Below are 20,077 nucleotides of genomic sequence, written 5' to 3'. Positions count from 1 at the left end.
AGTGATCGTCAACAACGTTCCTAAAGGGAACCAAACAGAAATGACCAGTGGCGGCTGCTGTTTAAGAGCACATGAACACCCTGTCTTCCGACATCTCGAAGATTTATTGGTTATTTTACTTCGAATGCTATTAAACCTAACGTGGATGCTGCAAGCTGAAAGATACAGCGTGTAATCTACCGCGCTAGTGCTCCTCTAGACTCCGTGAAACTTGGCATCAGGGTCGCGAACACACCTTCAGTTGTGCACATTTTAGGGGGCTTTTGTGCATGCGCAACTCGCATGACGTAATTTAATTGCCTTAGGGGCCAAATACATATGGATTTGATGAACAACATGCACGGTTCGCTATGTTCGCAGCTAGCCCTTGCCACCACTCAACTACAAGTTTACGTCAGGTGGTAGCACACTGCAGCAGACTTTTATCACCCCCCCCCCCTTTCGCTCGGCATAACTCCTGCTAGAAGATAGCACACTCCTCACAAGGGGTGGTCACGTCGTTGGAATCACATATTTACTTAAAACTTTGTACACGTTTAGTTGGCAATTAAAACAACAAAATGTGCAAGTAGTAAGGTGCAATACTCTAGCAATCCCGAGATAATCGCAAGAGAAGTTTTACGCATCTGTTATATAACAGACATATCTGTGCGTATGTGCTGGTTATGAAGCCTAGTTTACACGACGACACTGGATTGCGTCACTCGTTGCGTGGAATGAGTTGTACGCAAGTGGTTTCATATATGACTGTAGACACGGCGACACCAGTATACACTTCAGTTTCCTCGTTTGGTGGGTCCCTGAGTCGTGTCTGAAATGAATGTTTTGGCAGCTGCACATCGCACGAGTTGTGGTGAAGATAAAGCTTGTTGCTTGGAATCGCTGCATAAGAAAAAAATAAGAAACGTGTTTCGATTCGTGACTGGATGAAGAAAAAACGTCGGCTCGGTTGCTGAAATAATTTATAACGGAAGATCCAAGAAGTTCTTTTAATTATCTTAGAATGTCACCAGAACTGTTCTCGTTTCTTTTAAATAGAGTTAATTATGCGATATAGAATAAAGGTACTGTAATGCATGAAGCACTGTCGCCAGAACTGAAATTACATATCATAATGCTTGCATTACAATCTAGAACACTCGGCATGCTATAAGATACAGTTTTAGATTTCACTAACACCAATAATTATTAACATTAACAGTAATAATTATTAACATTAGCAACAATAATTACTCGAAGCAGGCTGCATTAAGAAGACAATGGTTTACAAACTACTCTCTTGAAGATAGATCTTTACAGTGGCAACATTTCAAAATTCTAATGTATGTGAATAGGGAGTACTGCAGCGACGTTTTAAACAGATGAATATTGAATAAAGAATACAGATTCCTGAATTTGTATAGGCTTCCCTCCTGTCAACAATATTCCTTAACAAATAGTTGACCAACGCGAACTATGGGATTTTAGTCCTGTAGACGAGAGCATTGCCACAGCTAGAATAACACTTGCTTGTATTTTTCTCAATTCAGTTGTGTATGTGCTCCTAACTCAATAAATTTTGCCCTACAGCTCAGATATTGTCAAACCATCTACGTTATGATCGCACATGACGGTCACAGCGGCAGCAATATGTTGCTTATTTTTGTAATCAGCATCACTGAAATCCCACAAACACCTATGCAAAGCATAGATATTCAAAAAGCGAACATTATTCTCCGTTCCCCACTTCATATTTCAGTTTGTCTACACTCTACGAACACATATAACCTCAAAACTTACGCAACTAGTGTCGCCAAAGTTGGAACACGCCGAAAGTGTTTAGTTTCACCAACGAGATGCCCAAATGCGCGGTGCGCATGCGCAATGACCGGTAGCGCAGTTGCCTGCAACCTAGTGTCGTGTAAACTAAGCTTTAGAGTTCATAGTGGCCAAGTTATTAGTGATGTGTTGGCAGAAGAGCCAACACTGTGTTGCTAGAGGAGGCCGAAATGCACGCGTTAATTACAGGCAGACTGGCGTGAGGTCTGGAACATTACAAGGAAATGTATAGTAGCAAATAAAGTACGTAGTTGATGTAATACTTAACTTTAATCCATAATTGGTGAACATTGGCCTGACGGTACAGGCATCACAATATATATAGCAAAGGATTATGGCGCCTTGCTAGGTCGTAGCAAATGACGTAGCTGAAGGCTATGCTAACTATCGTCTCGGCTAATGAGAGCGTATTTGTCAGTGTAGGTTCGCTAGCAAAGTCGGCTGTACAACTGGGCGAGTGCTAGTAAGTGTCTCTAGACCTGCCGTGTGGTGGCGCTCGGTCTGCTATCACTGACATTGGCGACACGCGGGTCCGACATATACTAATGGACCGCGGCCGATTTAAAGGCTACCACCTAGCAAGTGTGGTGTCTGGCGGTGACACCACAGTTAGTGTTAGAGCTACGTAAGACAAACGCGTATTAGGCGACAGTTTGACTCCTGATGAAACTTAGTTTTTAATGTATATTTTTTTTCATCAATGGCCATATTATTTAAATTATATGACATTTTTCAAAAATCCACATGTATTTGCATGAAATTTTAGTGAATTTCATGTTATTTGACTAACTGCTATTTTTAGTTAAATTTAATTATTAGATCAAATATATTTATAACCATCGACAAGTAAGAAACGCATAGAATTTTCCTGAAAATATATCCCTCTTATGATTTGTGAAATCCCTTCTACATGCAATCTGGTAAGGTACCCGGAGCTACTTTGCACCTCGACACTTCGAGGCCCCATTTGCTAGTTAACCTGCATAGCAGTGAGATTTTGCTAGTGTAGCAAGAACATGTAGGTGCAAATTTGTTGAATATCACAGTACACTTGTACTACAAAAAACGAAGATTTGAGTGGGAGTCGAATCTCTGCCTGATACACGTTCGTCTTACGAGGCTCGAACGCTAATCGCTTTTTTTTTTTTTTTTTTTTTTTTTTTTTAAGGAACCTTCCCGGCGCCCAAAGAGAGGGGTGGGGGTAACGTGGGCAGGGGTCGCAACCTGAGGCCTGCCCACCATGTCCCGTTCCCACCTTCCAGGACAGGAACCAAGGAAAGCATAGGGATCATATAGGTACAATGAACATCGTTATTTATTTATGTTTCTTTTCGTCCTTTTTTGTTATTTTAATTAATTTATTTATTTTTGTCATTAATAACACCGAGAGTATCACGAAACCGGCGTCACGCGAGGAGGAGAGCGCAGCAAGATGTATCCGATTATCAGTGAGTATATAGGTTCTAAGTGTGGAAGATGCGGGGATCAACTCTTCATGATGACAGGAACACACGAGCTCAGGGATGCACTCCGTCTTCAGGCCACGAGTGGCCTACCGGGAACATCCGACCGCCGTGTCATTCCCCGAGGAGGATGTGGATAGGAGGGGTGTGGGGTCAGCACACTGCTCTCCCATTTGTAAGATGGTATTCTTGACTGAAGCCGCTATTATTCGGTCGAGTACCTCCTCAACTGGCACCACGAGGCTGTGTGCGCCCCGGAAAATGGCAACAGCGCTTGGCGGCTGGATGGTCACCCATCCAAGCGCCGGCCACGCCCAACAGCTCTTAACTTCGGTGATCTCACGGGAACCGGTGTATCCACTGCGGCAAGGCCGTTGCCCAGCTCAGGGATGGGTTAAGGAAAACATTGCAGTGGAAATTGGGGAAAATTGTATTTTGGACTGCGGACAACTGCACAATGGCGTTCATTAAGGAACGTCCGGAAGTCAAGTATACTTTTCTTGCCATGAGGAAACAAGTAGCGCGCTACATGTCCACAAATCCACCTCACAGAGTTCGTCTTCGTTTGCGGGAAGTATCCCGCGTCCGGAAAGAGGAGCAGTTGAGTAGGTATCTGATAAGGAGTCGCACCAAGAACCAGACGCCTCTCGCCGACCTGCATATCAGGCTGTGCTCGTCTGTATCCATTACATCACAGTCGACACACAACGGAGTGTCTGGGAGGTGAATCCTGTGAAGGGGTGACCGGCATACTTGCTTTCCATTGACTGTAAGGTACCTTGCAGACTGGACGTCAGTGTCAAGATAAGAAGCGCACACCGATCGCCAAACGGGACGCCAGTCGGCAGTTTTTTACTCTTTATTGTGCTCTATGATATGCATTACGTGGCCCTACAGGTGTGTTAACTTGCCCCGTACCTGGGGCGTATTTACGCATTCGACGTGAGCCTATACAAAATTATTGGATGTGTACAAGGTGATTCAATTGCTCCTACCCCTGTTGTTTTATGCAATCAGCAGTGTTACAGCTGGCCTTAATAAACCATCGCGAGATTTTCTCGTTCTCTCGCTCGCTATGCTCAAACTGTTAGTCCTACAGAAAAAAAAATTAACGGGATACTTTTGTAGAAAATTTAATATAGTTGAATTCTGTGCTAGGATACTTTTCGCTGGAGGCCACAAAATATCTACCGTAAATTATCTAGGTTTAACTATCCAGAGCGACTTAAAGCGGAATGACCACGTAAAGCAAATACACTCATGCTCATAAATTAACGATAATTGCAGAAACTGGCGCTAATGGCATAGGCACATAGGGAACACACACGACACAGATCTGTAAGTCCACGGTATTGGTGATAAGTTGAGAAAACCGTCCCGAAAGACATGTGCTACAAAACGCCACTGTTTCCTGCGCATGTACCTCGACATCAATATGGGATAGGATCACCATGCACACGTACACAGGCCGCACAACGAATTGGCATACTCTGGATCAGGTGGTCGAGCAGCTGCTGGGGTACAGCCTTTCATTCTTGCACCAGTCGGGGCTCCTGAAGTGTCGCGTGCACCAATCATAATCCCACCCCACACCATCAAACCACGACCTCCATACAGGTCCCATTCAAGGACATTAAGGAGTTGGTATCTGGTTCCTCGTTCACGCCAGATGAAAACCCGGTGAGAATCACTGTTCAGACTACACCTGGACTCGTCCGTGAACATAACCTGGGACCACTGTTCGAATGACCATGTACTGTGTTCTTGACACCGGGCTTTAAGGGCTCTCCTGTGACCAGGAGTCAGTGGAACGCACCTTGCAGGTCTCCAGGCGAATAAAGCATGTCTGTTCAGTCGTCTGTAGACTGTGTGTCTGGAGACAACTGTTCCAGTGGCTTCGGTAAGGTCCCGAGAAAGGCTGTCTGCAGCTCTCCGTAACCGCCTGCGGGCACTTATGGTGAGATATTTGTGTTCTTGTGGTGGTGTACACTGTGGACGTCCCGTACTGTAGCGCCTGGACACGTTTCCTGTCTGCTGAATTCGTTGCCATAATCTTGAGATCACACTTTGTGGCACAGGGAGGGCCCGTGCTACGACCTGCTGTCTTTGGCCAGCCTCCAGTCACCCTAGTATTCTACCCTTCATAACGTTATCAATATGTGTTCTTTGACCCATTTTCAACACACAGTCACCATTAGCACGTCTGAAAACGTCTGCACACCTACTCGCTGCACCGTACTCTGACATGCACCGACACACCTCTGCGTGTGTGGACTGCTGCCAGCGCCATCGTGCGACGACCGCAGGTCAAATGCACCGCATGGTCATACCCGGAGGTGATTTAAACCCGCAAACCGCCCACCAGAGAGTTGTTTCACCATGTATCAGCATTATCCTTAATTTATGAGCATGAGTGTAGTAGGAGAAGCAGATGGCAGACTGATATTCATAGGAAGAATCTCGAGGAAATGTAACTCATCCACGAAGGAAGTGGCTTACAAGACACTTGTACGACTGATTCTTGTGTATTGTTCATCAATGTGGCATCCTTGTTGCATACGACAGAGAGAGATAGAAGAGATAGAAAAGATATAGTGGAGAGAGGTGCGTTGCAACACGGGTTCGTTAATCGACACGAGAGCGTCACAGAGAAGCTCAACAAATTCCAGTGGCTACAAGAGGGCCGTTATGCATTAGGGAGAGGTTTGCTACTGAAATTTCGTGAGAATACTTTCCGGGAAGAATCGGACATTACTTCGACCCACACACATATCGCGAAATGACCACGACGAGAAAATTCGAGAAAGTAGCGTTAATCGGAAGCTTACCGACAATCATTCTTCCCAAGCGCTATTCGCGAGTGGAACAGGGTAGACGGGGATTAGCTAGTGGTACCAGAAGTAGCCTCCGGCACACACCCTTAGGCGACTTGCGGATTCTGATGTAGATGTAGATATCTTGGCGGAGCACTGCGTCCCTGCCTTCATTTGTTTCCTAGATTAAAAATTTCTTTTGGTAGCGTAACAAATGGCCAGCTTGCGACACGTGCTCGAGATTGCTGTTCCAAAACATCTTGTTATCTGCATTGTTGTTGTTGTTGTGGTCTTCAGTCCTGAGACTGGTTTGATGCAGCTCTCCATGCCACTCTATTCTGTGCAAGCTTCTTCATCTCCCAGTACCTACTGCAACCTACATCCTTCTGAATCTGCTTAGTGTATTCATCTCTTGGTCTCCCCCTATGATTTTTACCCTCCACGCTGCCCTCCAATACTAAATTGGTGATCCCTTGAAGCCTCAGAACATGTCCTACCAACCGATCCCTTCTTCTGGTCAAGTTGTGCCACAAACTTCTCTTCTCCCCAATCCTATTCAATACTTCCTCATTAGTTAGGTGATCTACCCATCTAATCTTCAGCATTCTTCTGTAGCACCACATTTCAAAAGCTTCTATTCTCTTCTTGTCCAAACTATTTACCGTCCATGTTTCACTTCCATTCATGGTTACACTCCATACAAATACTTTCAGAAATAACTTCCTGACACTTAAATCTATACTCGATGTTAACAAATTTATCTTCTTCAGAAACGCTTTCCTTGCCATTGCCAGTCTACATTTTATATCCTCTATACTTCGTCCATCATCAGTTATTTTGCTCCCCAAATAGCAAAAGTCCTTTACTACTTTAAGTGTCTCATTTCCTAATCTAATACCCTCAGCATCACCCGACTTAACTCGACTACATTCCATTATCCTCGTTTCGCTTTTGTTGATGTTCATCTTATATCCTCCCTTCAAGACACCATCCATTCCGTTCAACTGCTCTTCCAAGTCCTTTGCTGTCTCTGACAGAATTACAATGTCATCGGCGAACCTCAAAGTATTTATTTCTTCTCCATGGATTTTAATACCTACTCCAAATTTTTCTTTTGTTTCCCTTACTGCTTGCTCAATATACAGATTGAATAACATCGGGGAGAGGCTACAACCCTGTCTTACTCCCTTCCCAACCACTGCTTCCCTTTCATGTCCCTCAACTCTTATAACTGCCATCTGGTTTCTGTACAAGTTGTAAATAGCCTTTCGCTCCCTGTATTTTACCCCTGCCACCTGTAGAATTTGAAAGAGAGTATTCCAGTCAACATTGTCAAAAGCTTTCTCTAAGTCTACAAATGCTAGAAACGTAGGTTTGCCTTTCCTTAATCTTTCTTCTAAGATAAGTCGTAGGGGCAGTATTGCCTCACGTGTTCCAGTATTTCTACGGAATCCAAACTGATCTTCCCCGAGGTCGGCTTCTACTAGTTTTTCCATTCGTCTGTAAAGAATTCGTGTTAGTACTTTGCAGCTGTGGCTTATTAAACTGATTGTTCGGTAATTTTCACATCTGTCAACACCTGCTTTCTTTGGGATTAGAATTATTATATTCTTCTTGAAGTCTGAGGGTATTTCGCCTGTTTCATACATCTTGCTCACCAGATAGTAGAGTTTTGTGAGGACTGGCTCTCCCAAGGCCGTCAGTAGTTCCAAAGGAATGTTGTCTACTCCGGGGGCCTTGTTTCGACTCAGGTCCTTCAGTGCTCTGTCAAACTCTTCACGCAGTATCGTATCTCCCATTTCATCTTCATCTACATCCTCTTCCATTTCCATAATATTGTCCTCAAGTGCATCGCCCTTGTATAGACCCTCTATATACTCCTTCCACCTTTCTGCTTTCCCTTCTTTGCTTAGAACTGGGTTTCCATCTGAGCTCTTGATGTTCATACATGTGTTTCTCTTATCTCCAAAGGTCTCTTTAATTTTCCTGTAGGCAGTATCTATCTTACCCCTAGTGAGATAAGCCTCTACATCCTTACATTTGTCCTCTAGCCATCCCTGCTTAACCATTTTGCACATTCTGTCGATCTCATTTTTCAGACGTTTGTATTCCTTTTTGCCTGCCTCATTTACTGCATTTTTATATTTTCTCCTTTCATCAATTAAATTCAATATTTCTTCTGTTAGCCAAGGATTTCTACTAACCCTCTTCTTTTTACCTACTTGATCGTCTGCTGCCTTCACTACTTCATCCCTCAGAGCTACCCATTCTTCTTCTACTGTATTTCTTTCCCCCATTCCTTTCAATTGTTCCCTTATGCTCTCCCTGAAACTCTGTATAACCTCTGGTTCTTTCAGTTTATCCAGGTCCCATCTCCTTAAATTTCCACCTTTTTGCAGTTTCTTCAGTTTTAATCTACATGTCATAACCAATAGATTGTGGTCATAGTCCACATCTGCCCCTGGAAATGTCTTACAATTTAAAACCTGGTTCCTAAATCTCTGTCTTACCATTATATAATCTATCTGATACCTTTTAGTATCTCCAGGGTTCTTCCATGTATACAACCTTCTATCATGATTCTTAAACCAAGCGTTAGCTATGATTAAGTTGTGCTCTGTGCAAAATTCTATCAGGCGGCTTCCTCTTTCATTTCTTAGCCCCAAGCCATATTCACCTACTACGTTTCCTTCTCTCCCTTTTCCTACACTTGAATTCCAGTCACCCATGACTATTAAATTTTCGTCTCCCTTCACTATCTGAATAATTTCTTTTATTTCATCATACATTTCTTCAATTTCTTCGTCATCTGCAGAGCTAGTTGGCATATAAACTTGTACTACTGTAGTAGGTGTGGGCTTCGTATCTATCTTGGCCACAATAATGCGTTCACTGTGCTGTTTGTAGTAGCTTACCCGCATTCCTATTTTCCTATTCATTATTAAACCTACTCCTGCATTACCCCTATTTGATTTTGTGTTTATAACCCTGTAGTCACCTGACCAGAAGTCTTGTTCCTCCTGCCACCGAAATTCACTAATTCCCACTATATCTAACTTTAACCTATCCATTTCCCTTTTTAAATTTTCTAACCTACCTGCCCGATTAAGGGATCTGACATTCCACGCTCCGATCCGTAGAACGCCAGTTTTCTTTCTCCTGATAACGACATCCTCTTGAGTAGTCCCCGGCCGGAGATCCGAATGGGGGACTATTTTACCTCCGGAATATTTTACCCAAGAGGACGCCATCATCATTTAATCATACAGTAAAGCTGCATGCCCTCGGGAAAAATTACGGCCGTAGTTTCCCCTTGCTTTCAGCCGTTCGCAGTACCAGCACAGCAAGGCCGTTTTGGTTATTGTTACAAGGCCAGATCAGTCAATCATCCAGACTGTTGCCCTTGCAACTACTGAAAAGGCTGCTGCCCCTCTTCAGGAACCACACGTTTGTCTGGCCTCTCAACAGATACCCCTCCGTTGTGGTTGTACCTACGGTACGGCTATCTGTATCGCTGAGGCACGCAAGCCTCCCCACCAACGGCAAGGTCCATGGTTCATGGGGGGGGGGGTTATCTGCATTACTAAATGGCTAATCCGAGTCATGATGTACGGTCCAAGCTGCAGATTCAATTAGTAAAAATTCGATTTTCAATAGTTCATATCATTACTAGCTGACAAACCCGGCATTGCCCGTGTCCTCATTTCGTCAACTTTCTATTATAGACGAATACTAAAAATTAACTGTGTTTGTATTGTAATATCGAAAAAATTTCATTTTGAAATTATTTAACAGTTTCTGTACTCGGGGGGCAGCTGCTTCGTGTGTCTACAAGTCTCGCCTTTTCGTAGTTCTGTAGAAGGCTATTGTTTTCGTCTTACAGCGGTTCACAGTTGGAAGCTGTCGAAAGCGCTCCCAGGTTGGGCATGGATGTGTGTGATGTCCTTAGGTTCGTTCGGTGTAAGTGGTTATAAGTCTAGGGGACTGATGACCTCAGATGTTAAGTCCCATAGTGCTTAGACCATTTGAGCTCCCAGGTCTCAGGGATTTCCTGAAATTGACTCGACTGCAGGAGTGTCTCAGTAGTAAAGAATAAATGTACTAAAACTTCATGTACGATGCGGCATTTTTTCACGCACCTCAGTATTTATGAAGTAATATATCTTGAACTATGTGTCATAAATGGCTCTGAGCACTATGGGACTTAACATCTGAGGTCATCAGTCCCCTAGAACTTAGAACTACTTAAACAACACTAACCTAAGGACATCACACACATCAATGCCCGAGGCAGGATTCGAACCTGCGACCGTAGAGTTCGCGCGGTTCCAGACTGAAGCGCCTAGAACCGCTCGGCCACATCGGCCGGCTGTACTGCAGGAAGAAGGGAAGAAACAAGTGAACAATTCCACAGAGTGAAGACTAGACTATTCGTTTAAATTTCGGTCTAGACATAAACATTAAAAGTAGCAAACTAATAGTTATTAATTGACAAGGTTTAGATCAAATTTGACTTAACAGGTTGCTTAAAGGATCTGGAGTAGTGGAGTGAATGATGATGAATACCTAGGATTTCTTATGAGTGACACAGGGAAATGGTGATAAAGAAATAAACGACGAATTGTCTTTGGTTGGGCCGATGTGGTTAATCTCACTAAGATCTTCGCAGCCGGCCTAAGTGGCCGTGCGGTTCTAGGCGCTGCAGTCTGGAACCGCGAGACCGCTACGGTCGCAGGTTCGAATCCTGCCTCGGGCATGGATGTGTTTGATGTCCTTAGGTTAGTTAGGTTTAACTAGTTCTAAGTTCTAGGGGACTAATGACCTGAGAAGTTGAGTCCCATAGTGCTCAGAGCCATTTGAACCATTTGATCTTCGCAAATTTCATAACTATTTAAACAAAACAAAAAGTATTCGTATCATAAAAGCAGTCAGTTTAAGAAAAATGCCAGAACGAACTCACAAAAAAATTGTCATACTTCATTACTACTACGTGACTACTCTGCTATTCACATTGAAGTGCCTGGCAGAGAGTGCATCGAACCACTATCACACTAATTTTCGACCGTTCCACTCTGACAGCACACGGGAAAATGGTTCATTTGGCTCTGAGCACTATGGGACTTAAATCTGAGGTCATCAGTCCCCTAGACTTAGAACTACTTAAACCTAACTAACCTGAGGACATCAGACACCTCCACGCCCGAGGCAGGATTCGAACCTGCGACATTAGCAGCAGCGCGGTTCCAAACTGAAGCGCCTAGAACCGCTCGGCCACCGCGGCTGGTCACACGGGAAAAACGAACACTTAAATCCATCCGTGAGAGCTCTGATTTCCCTTATTTTATTGCAATGATCATTTCTTTCTATGTAGGTGGTCGTCAATGAAATATTTTAGGATTCGGAAGAGAACGTTGGGGATTGAAAAATGATCTCTCCGCAAGGAAAAACGTTGTTTTAACGATTAAGGCTTCGACTCGCTCATCATATCCGTGATACTCTCTCCCCTGTTTCGCGGTAATACAAAACGAGCTGCCGCACTGTGGGTTCTCAGAGGAAACCTCTGCCGTTTTATTCAAACATGTATCAATTTCGCACCCCTGCTGATAATGGCACAGGAGGGCTGGAAAAGCATGAACATCCTTTGCTGCTTTGGATCACTTTCAAATGTAATCGAATGGTTTGAACAGTCTCTAGTAATTCCACCATGTAAAAAACGGGACTCCGTCCGAACAGGCCTTAGAGGACCCAAAGATACCAACCGACCGCCATGTCATCCTCATCCGATAACAGCTATGGAGGGGATTGTGGTCAGCACACCACTCTCCCAGCCGTTGTCAGTTTTCGTAACCGGCGCCGCTAGTTCTCAATCAAGTAGCTTCTCAACTGACCTCACAACGACTGTATATTTATACAGGCTGTTACAAAAAGGTACGGCCAAACTTTCAGGAAACATTCCTCACACACAAATAAAGAAAAGATATTATGTGGACATGTGTCCGGAAACGCTTAATTTCCATGTTAGAGCTCATTTTAGTTTCTTCCACCTACGCTCAATGGAGCACGTTATCATGATTTCCTACGGGATACTCTACCTGTGCTGCTAGAACATGTGCCTTTACAAGTACGACACAACATGTGGTTCATGCACGATGGAGCTCCTGCACATTTCAGACGAAGTATTCGTATGCTTCTCAACAACAGATTCGGTGACCGATGGATTGGTAGAGGCGGACCAATTCCATGGCCTCCACGCTCTCCTGACCTCAACCCTCTTGACTTTCATTTATGGGGGCATTTGAAAGCTCTTGTCTACGCAACCCCGGTACCAAATGTAGAGACTCTTCGTGCTCGTATTGTGGACGGCTGTGATACAATACGCCATTCTCCAGGGCTGCATCAGCGCATCGGGGATTCCATGCAACGGAGGGTGGATGCATGTATCCTCCCTAACGGAGAACATTTTGAACATTTCCTGTAACAAAGTGTTTGAAGTCACGCTGGTACGTTCTGTTGCTGTGTGTTTCCATTCCATGCTTAATGTGATTTGAAGAGAAGTGGTTCAAATGGCTCTGAGCACTATGGGACTTAACATCTGTGGTCATCAGTCCCCTAGAACTTGGAACTAATTAAACCTAACTAACCTAAGGACATCACACACATCCATGCCCGAGGCAGGATTCGAACCTGCGACCGTAGCGGCCACGCGGTTCCAGACTGAAGAGCCTTTAACCGCACGGCCACACCGGCCGGCTTGAAGAGAAGTAATGAAATGAGCTCTAACATGGAAAGTAAGCGTTTCCGGACACATGTCCACATAACATATTTTCTTTCCTTGTGTGCGAGGAATGTTTCCTGAAAGTTTGGCCGTACCTTTTTGTAACACCCTGTATGGATATGGTGTCTGTCCTTTTGGACATGTGCGAAAGAACAGACACCATATCCACATAAGTATATAGTTCTGGCAACACCGGCCATGACCTTCTTCTTCTGTGCGGATGCACACATATTGCCCCAACTCTTACGGGACTTGGTAAGAATGTCTTCCACGAGTAATGAGTGTGCAGGGGTGGGACACTACGAATGTAGTGTGTGGACATTCAAGGTGAGAATGAGAGTCTTGAGGGAGGCGTGCGCGAGACAGTACATGCAGTCGCTCTATCCTCTGTGCCCTCGGTGGCTCAGATGGACAGAGCGTCTGCCACGTAAGCAGGAGATCCCGGGTTCGAGTCCCGGTCGGGGTACACATTTTCACCTGTCCCCGTTGATATGTATCAACGCCCGTTAGCAGCTGAAGGTATTAATACAATTCTAATTTCACAACGACTGAGTTCCATCCTGAATGGTGTTGTTGTTTTTGCTGTTGTGGTCTTCAGTCCTGAGACTGGTTTGATGCAGCTCTCCATGCTACTCTATCCTGTACAAGCCTCTTCATCTCCCAGTACCTACCGCAACCTACATCCTTCTGAATCTGCTTAGTGTATTCATCTCTTGGTCTCCCTCTACGATTTTTACCCTCCACGCTGCCCTCCAATACTAAATTGGTGATCCCTTGATGCCTCAGAACATGTTCTACCAACCGATCCCTTCTTCCAGTCGAGTTGTGCCACAAACTCCTCTTCTCCCCAATCCTATTCAATACTTCCTCATTAGTCATGTGATCTACCCATCTAATCTTCAGCATTCTTCTGTAGCACCACATTTCAAAAGCTTCTATTCTCTTCTTGTCTAAACTATTTATCGTCCACGTTTCACTTCCATACATGGTTACACTCCATACAAATACTTTCAGAAATGACTTCCTCACACTTAAATCTATACTCGATATTAACAAATTTCTCTTCTTCAGAAACGCTTTCCTTGCCATTGCCAGTCTACATTTTATATCCTCTCTACTTCGACCATCATCAGTTATTTTGCTCCCCAAATAGCAAAACTCCTTTACTACTTTAAGTGTCTCATTTCCTAATCTAATTCCCTCAGCATCACCCCACTTAATTCGACTACATTCCATTATCCTCGATTTGCTTTTGTTGATGTTCATCTTATATCCTCCTTTCAAGACACTATCCATTCCGTTCAACTGCTCTTCCAAGTCCTTTGCTGTCTCTGATACAATTACAATGTCATCGGCGAACCTCAATGTTTTTATTTCTTCTCCATGGATTTTAATACCTACTCCGAATTTTTCTTTTGTTTCCTTCACTGCTTGCTCAATATACAGATTGAATAACATCGGGGATAGGCTACAACCCTGTCTCACTCCATTCCCAACCACTGCTTCCATTTCGTGCCCCTCGACTCTTATAACTGCCATCTGGTTTCTGTACAAATTGTAAATAGCCTTTCGCTCCCTGTATTTTACCCCTGCTACCTTCAGAATTTGAAAGAGAGTATTCCAGTCAACATTGTCAAAAGCTTTCTCTAAGTCTACAAATGCAGGAAAAGTAGGTTTGCCCTTCCTTAATCTGGCTTCTAAGATGAGTCAGTATTGCCTCACGTGTTCCAACATTTCTACGGAATCCAAACTGATCTTCCCCGAGGTCGGCTTCTACTAGTTTTTCCATTCTTCTGTAAAGAATTCGCGTTAGTATTTTGCAGCTGTGACTTATTAAACTGATAGTTCGGTAATTTTCACATCTGTCAACACCTGCTTTCTTTGGGATTAGAATTATTATATTCTTCTTGAAGTCTGAGGGTATTTCGCCTGTTTCATACATCTTGCTCACCAGATGGTAGAGTTTTGGCAGGACTGGCTCTCCCAAGGCCGTCAGTAGTTCCAATGGAATGTTGTCTACTCCGGGGGCCTTGTTTCGACTCAGGTCTTTCAGTGCTCTGTCAAACTCTTCACGCAGTATCGTATCTCCCATTTCATCTTCATCTACATCCTCTTCCATTTCCATAATATTGTCCTCAAGTATATCGCCCTTGTATAGACCTTCTATATACTCCTTCCACCTTTCTGCCTTCCCTTCTTTGCTTAGAACTGGGTTTCCATCTGAGCTCTTGATGTTCATGCAAGTGGTTCTCTTATCTCCAAAGGTCTCTTTAATTTTCCTGTGGGCAGTATCTATCTTACCCCTAGTGAGATAAGCCTCTACATCCTTACATTTGTCCTCTAGCCATCCCTGCTTAGCCATTTTGCACTTCCTGTCGATCTCATTTTTGAGACGTTTGTATTCCTTTTTGCCTGCTTCATTTACTGCATTTTTATATTTTCTCCTTTCATCAATTAAATTCAATATATCTTCTGTTAGCCAAGGATTTCTACTAGCCCTCGTCTTTTTACCTACTTGATCCTCTGCTGCCTTCACTACTTCATCCCTCAAAGCTACCCATTCTTCTTCTACTGTATTTCTTTCCCCCATTCCTGTCAATTGTTCCATTATGCTCTCCCTGAAACTCTGTACAACCTCTGGTACTTTCATTTTATCCAGGTCCCATATCCTTAAATTCCCACCTTTTTTCAGTTTCTTCAGTTTTAATCTACAGGTCATAACCAATAGATTGTGATCAGAGTCCACATCTGCCCCTGGAAATGTCTTACAATTTAAAACCTGGTTCCTAAATCTCTGTCTTACCATTATATAACGTATCTGAAACCCGTCAGTATCTCGAGGCTTCTTCCATGTATACAGCCTTCTTTTATGATTCTTGAACCAAGTGTTAGCTATGATTAAGTTGTGCTCTGTGCAAAATTCTACCAGGCGGCTTCCTCTTTCATTTCTTAGCCCCAATCCATATTCACCTACTACGTTTCCTTCTCTCCCTTTTCCTACTACCGAATTCCAGTCATCCATGACTATTAAATTTTCGTCACCCTTCACTATCTGAATAATTTCTCTTATTTCATCATACATTTCTTCAATTTCTTCGTCATGTGCAGAGCTAGTTGGCATATAAACTTGTACTACTATAGTAGGCGTGGGCTTCGTATCTCTCTTGGCCACAATAATGCGTTCACTATGCTGTTTGAAGTAGCTTACCCGCATTCCTATTTTCCTATTCATTATTAAACCTACTCCTGCATTACCCCTATTTGATTTTGTGTTTATAACTCTGTAGTCACCTGACGAGAAGTCTTCTCCCTCCTGCCACCGAACTTCACTAATTCCCACTATATCTAACTTTAACCTATCCATTTCCCTTTTTAAATTTTCTAACCTACCTGTCCGATTAAGGGATCTGACATTCCACGCTCAGAGCAAAAATTGTAGTTCCGCTGCACTCCAAAGGGGTACATCATGTTCAATTTCGTTACAGGCCCATGATGTCCTTAGAGAAGAGCTGAGGATGTCAGCAGTGTCAAAGCATGTCAAGGACGTCGTCCTGTTGCTCATCGCAGTGTGAGCTGTCATTTTTCGCCTCAAAATATGTGCAAATCAACTCCCTAAGAGAAGGAAGGGAATTTTCACTGGGCAGTGGAGTGCGCGCTGATATTAAACTTCCTGGCAGATTAAAACCGTGTACCGGTCGGAGACTCGAACTTGTGATCTTTGTCATTCGCAGGCAAGCGCTCTGCCAACTTTTTTTTCCTTAAATCTCATTTTGTTCGTCATTGGTCGTTGTATTTGTTCGGGGCGTACGTCCCATGACGCTTCTTCAAGTTCATCCAGTCTCTCGAATTTTTCCTTAAGAGGACAGCTATCCCTCTGACGGAACACGCTGAGCCACCGTACCGGCACTAACTGAGCTACCCAAGCACGATTCACGACCCGTCCTCACAGCTTTACTTCCTCCAGTACCTCATCTCCTACCTTCCAAACTTCACCGAAGGTTTCCTGCGAACCTTGTAGAACTAGCACACCTGGAAGAATGGGTACTGCAGAGACATGACTTAGCCACAGCCAGGGGGATGTTTCCAGAATGAAATTTTCACTCTGCAGCGGAGTGTACGCTGATATGAAACTTGCTGACAGATTAAAACTGTGTGCCGCACCGAAATTCGAACTCGGGACCAAGGGTTCATATAGGCCCGTTACTCGTTCCCAGATTACTTGGCCGTCAGACTGTTTCGACCTCGATAGACATAATACTTCTGTCGATTGCAAGGAACACTTCCCCTCGTATTTTCGATACACGTTACGCGTCGTTAAATACCTCGTTGCTTTCTACTTTGGGTTTAATCCAGCTCTCGGTACCAAATGTATACGACAGCTTTCTGGAGGACTGTTAATTGCCGGCCGCGGTGGTCTAGCGGTTCTGGCGCTGCAGTCAGGAACCGCGGGACTGCTACGGTCGTAGGTTCGAATCCCGCCTCGGGCATGGGTGTGTGTGATGTCCTTAGGTTAGTTAGGTTTAAGTAGTTCTAAGTTCTAGGGGACTTATGACCTAAGATGTTGAGTCCCATAGTGCTCAGAGCCATTTGAACCATTTTTTTGGACTGTTAATTCAGCAGCTTTGCTACGAATGCTTCGGCAGTTTACTATTAAAATCTTGAAATTCTAAGTGACTTTACTTTGTACACGATCTGATTTTTCTTTCCGCTTGTCAACTGGCGAGCATTCATCAGAGGACCCTAAACTATCATCTATCCCCCCCAAAAAAACCATATACACTCCACAAATACTCTGCTACTGAATAACTGATTCCTCTGTACAGTGCACTCCTGATCTATCACGTGGAATCCTCCAGTTCTCTATTCCATAGCGCAGATCCAGAAATCTGCAAAGAGTCCGCAAAAGAATTGACTAAGTCATTGTCTGTGTCACTCTTCTCCGCTCCAAGTCAAGGGATCCCAATTACTTCTGTGGACTGTGCTGCACATTGGAAGCTCTGCTTTCACCCCACGAGAAAGGCTAGCAGTCTTCACCACTTTCGCCTGCCACCTGTACAGACTGAAGATGGCTCCAGTGCCCATGAATAGATGCGAGTGGTGGCGCTATGAGCCACAATTTGCAGCTGACTGCATCCAGCACCGTTGATAGCCGCAGGTAGGGCTGCCCCTGCTTTTCATTGGATGAAGCAACTCTGCCATCCCTCCCTCCTTCAGATATATTGAGTGGATATTGGGTTCTTTGAGCCCTGTACGCTATTTGCCGTGCATTACTGTGCTGTTTGATCCCCTGACTGGCAGAGCCCTCCAGGCTCAATGTCAGCCATGGGCTCTGGTGGAGGTATCGATGTGTTTTGTGCATCATCGGCCTCCATGTCGTCTGCCCAATCACCGAGAGAGGATTGGGAGGTCAGTGGCGGATGGCCGCTTTCACAGGAGCCTGCATTTTGGGAGTCGACCCGATGCGCCTCGTTTTCAGGGCCACCAGATGTAGGAGAGTGTTCCTTATCGTCAGGCGCCTTCTGATGACTGAGGTCGCTGGAATCTGTTGCAACTGTAGACACGTCAACGAAGTTAATGTCTTCCGCCAGCTTCACATTCCTGTCCCGTTCTTCAACTGACAATCGCCTCTTCTTGTGTCGCTTGGGTGATTTTTGTTTGCCGGTCCGAGATTCGACATCCACTGGAGGGCGGGGCTCGACACTGTCTCGGTCATCGGGAATCCCTGTGTCCAATCCCGACAGTGACGGCGGCTGGGTGCTCACGACGCCGCTGTGGGCAGAGGTTGCAGGAACCTATGCACCGTTTGACTGCGGTTGTGTCGTCGTCGTCGTCGTCAGCGCTGACTCTGCAAAGGAGCTCGCAGCGGCTTGAGGTGGTAACAGGTTTTGATCATCCATCACAACATGTCATGCCGCCTGCACATACGTTAGCGAGAGATGTCATCGTGGATCGCTGGGGAAGTTCATTGCGGGGCACCTGAATGAGGCGGCGCTGCAGACACTCAGTTCTAACATTGCCCCGCTGTCCGCAGCCCGAGCAGGTCCTCGGTTGGCCATCATATATAACAATTGCGCGGCAGCCGCCAACGAAAACATATGATGGAACGTGCTTCTTAAGTTCTATGCGCAGTTGTCGTACCCCGTTAAGGACAGGGTACGTTTCGAATGTATTCCATTTCTCCCTTTGTGTGGCTCAGAACTGTGCCATATGGCCGCAGCGCATCAACGACAAAGTTGGCAGGAACTTGGAACGGTAGTTCAAAGATGCGCACGGTACGCACCCCCAGACCAGCATCGTCATCTACTACCACGCGCACATTACCAACTGCGTGGCAGAAGCGGAGACCGTTTGCATGTCGTTGGAGGACTCTGTCGCAGGCAGCTTCGTCAATCTGTTTCAGGTACACTGTGCTGGATACAATAGACAAACGAATGCCTATCAGTTCTTGCGGTTCTATGTGCGTGATGGGTCGAAGAAGCCGTTCAATTTCATGGGCCTTCTGTCTCGTGTACGATATGTTGAACGTTAGTTTGAGTGTACCTTGTCGTATGAGAACGCCGTGGCGGCTCGGTACCGGTACTATAAGGCAATACAACGACGCAACCGCGCGCTAGCGGGTAAACAAACAACACCTGCGGAGCGCTCCTCGGCGCGCCGAACCCGTCCTCACGCTATTTCCCTAAAGAAGCCTCATAATGCATAAAACATTTGAACTTGTGGTATATAGCAAACCTCTGCCCCTGTGTTCCTGCTACAAACCTGCTGAAGGAGGGCCAATTGTCCACTTGTAACGTAAACGAGCGGGACCAGATGGGCAGTCCATACACCCACTCTTCATCTCGATTGACACGAATGAGATGCAACCTAGCATTCGATCTGTAGTGAGCGCAGGTCCCCTCTCATCGAGCATGCTGGCAAGTGCCTAGACAGCAGAGCCCATGGGCAAAACAAGTAACGCCTGAGATGTCCCTTGCGACGTACCAGCTTCCACACTCCTGCTGCACCGTGAGGTTTCACCTACAAACGGTTGACCATGGTCAACAACAACATCTTTAGCAGTCCGTGAATTGCAGCTTGCTTCTCCTGCGTTCTTACAGACAGATCAGTGGGCATAGACTGAATTAAGTTTCTTGTGTGAAGTTCCTGAATACCCAAATGAGTAGTAAACTGAAGTGGCACCAGAGTGTGGATAAGTCAACCAAAAAGCT

At 44.9% G+C, this 20,077-nt stretch overlaps 1 non-coding gene across 1 annotated transcript; it reads left to right on the top strand.

Annotated features, from left to right (window-relative positions):
* The first annotated feature begins 13,260 nt into the window (after window positions 1-13,260).
* On the top strand, window positions 13,261-13,335 carry Trnat-cgu (transfer RNA threonine (anticodon CGU)). The gene has a single exon. It is a non-coding gene; the product is annotated as a tRNA-Thr (tRNA).
* Window positions 13,336-20,077: the final 6,742 nt, after the last annotated feature.

The sequence above is a fragment of the Schistocerca serialis genome, chromosome 1 (assembly GCF_023864345.2).
Source record: "Schistocerca serialis cubense isolate TAMUIC-IGC-003099 chromosome 1, iqSchSeri2.2, whole genome shotgun sequence".
NCBI lineage: Eukaryota > Metazoa > Arthropoda > Insecta > Orthoptera > Acrididae > Schistocerca > Schistocerca serialis.
The sequence above is the reverse complement of the archived record's forward strand: the minus strand, read 5'-3'. Positions and strand labels throughout refer to the sequence as shown.